The sequence below is a fragment of the Halichoerus grypus genome, chromosome 9, assembly GCF_964656455.1.
Source record: "Halichoerus grypus chromosome 9, mHalGry1.hap1.1, whole genome shotgun sequence".
Lineage (NCBI taxonomy): Eukaryota > Metazoa > Chordata > Mammalia > Carnivora > Phocidae > Halichoerus > Halichoerus grypus.
The window spans coordinates 69,203,545-69,205,901 of record NC_135720.1 but is presented as its reverse complement, the minus strand read 5'-3'; positions in this window follow the sequence as shown (position 1 = coordinate 69,205,901).

Here is a 2,357-nt window from a genome sequence, read left to right as displayed (position 1 = left end):
GAGCATTCAGTAAAAACTGTAATCATCATCAGTAGTTTGCACCGGAATTTCATGATTGGTCTGGCCTAAAGATGAAAAAAGAACATTCATGGGAGCCACAGAGGGGGCCTGGCCACAAACAGATTACATATGTAGCACACACATGACCATACCTACATCCGGAGAGAGAGAGACAGACAGGAGTCTGGAAGCACACGCACTGCCATATTGTTACTATTCCATAGCAATAATCATAGCGATGAGATCAGAAACTATAAATAATTTTTATTATTTTTGTGTTTTGCTGACTTTCCTGATTTTTAGGGTGACATGTAAAAAAAAATAATGCTAATAATCCCAATGATATCAGCTAATGTTTCTGAGTATGTGCAGGACTATACGCCAGGCTCTGTTCCAGTGTTTACATTATACCGAGTTCATTTAATTCGCACACAGCCTTACCTGTGGGATGGCTGTAGAGGTACCATTGTTTCCATTTCACAGATGAGTAAACTTTTATGATGTATTACATTTAAAAATCAGAAATAAGGAAAATGACATTTAAAAAGAAAATAAAAGAGCAAAAGGAAAATGGGGCTGGGGAGAAACAATCAGAATCTAGAGTGTACTATGTCCTTTCTCCTCACCCTCTGTGATCAACTAAATCAAAGTGGAAAGCATGTCTTACTACCAAACCATGCTTTAAAAATAAAGTATTTTAGGGGCGCCTGGGTGGCTCAGTCGTTAAGCGTCTGCCTTCGGCTCCGGTCATGATCCCAGGGTCCTGGGATCGAGCCCCGCATCAGGCTCCCTGCTCGGTGGGAAGCCTGCTTCTCCCTCTCCCACTCCCCCCTGCTTGTGTTCCCTCTCTCGCTGTGTCTCTCTCTGTCAAATAAATAAAAAATAAAATAAAATCTTTAAAAAAACAAAAATAAAGTATTTTATTGAAGCAGTTAAGCAGGATAATTAAAAGATGGGATACTTGGGGTGGGGGGGTGGGGGTATCTTTATTCTAGAATGGGTCTTAGACATAACTGAGTCCAATTTCATTTCATAGGTGAGAACCTGGGTTGTCCGAGGAGACACAGATAAAGTGTCAGGGCCGGGATGAGATTCCTGTCCCTTGTCGCTACATTAACCTAGGATACACAATTTAGGGGCATGTTTTAAAACTGTAAAATTAATAATTTATTGCCATAACCACTAATATTTAAATGTTCTCAGCCATTACTTAAGCTAAGCCAGGAACTATTCCTAGAGTTGATTAGAGCCCCCCAAAACCCTTTAACTTGGAAATCACCAGGCTATGGGAGAAATCTGTACAACTTTTTGAAGGTTTTCATGTTCTTGCAAGCACTTCTTTTTAATAAACCACTTTATTGAGGAATGGTTGACAAAATGCTGTACATATTTAATGTATATAACTTGGTGATTTTGGATATAAGTATATACCCATGAAACCATCAACACAGTCTATGTCATAAACATATCCATCACCTCCAAAAGTTTCCTCCTGCCCTCTTTATTGCGTGTGTGTGTGTGTGTGTGTGTGTGATAAGAACACTTAGCATGAGACCTATCCTTTTAGCAAAGTTTTAGTATGGTCAGTTATTGGCACTATGATGTAGAGTAGATCTCTAGGATTTAGTCATCGTACATGATTGAAACTACCCTTTGCATAACTTTGTACCTTTGACCACTTCTGGCCAGCCATTGAATCTTCTAGTTTTACTCTGGTTTCAATTTAACCAATTGTCAGAGGCTTATTTTGTGTCATGTTAACAAACAGTAAATATTTTGAAATATTAACTAGTAAGAAAGACTTAACTTGGCTTTCCTATCTTTTCTGGTCAGCCAAAGTTTTCCACCAGGGTCTCTTCTTTCCTTATTTTGGTCTCACACCTTGCAGCAAAACAGAAGGGGAAGACCTTTGGGAACATTGTAATTGTTTTTTCTTAATCGGTTTTATTGGAAATGTTTAGTTTGCTTCCTGCTTCATCTACCAGCATGCCTCAAATCCCTAGATGTTATTTATTAATATTTAGACCACACATTTTTTTAATTTATTAATGACTCTTCATTACCACATCTTTTATAAAACATCTTGAGTATTTTAAGCACCCTATGACCATCTTCACCATCCATTCCTGCTAGTGACTTTAAAATAATAAACACCAAAATGACCAAGAAGTTTGAGAAGTGAACCTTTAACATAAGTAATTACTAACATGGCCAAGCTACACACATGGCTTGAGAGAGGAATCTTGAGAAGGACCCTCAAGCACGGGGTTGGGTCCAAGCTCTAAATGTTTTACCAATGAGGAGCAATAAAAATTCGGGGTGCCTGGGTGGCTCAGTTGGTTAAGCGACTGCCGTCG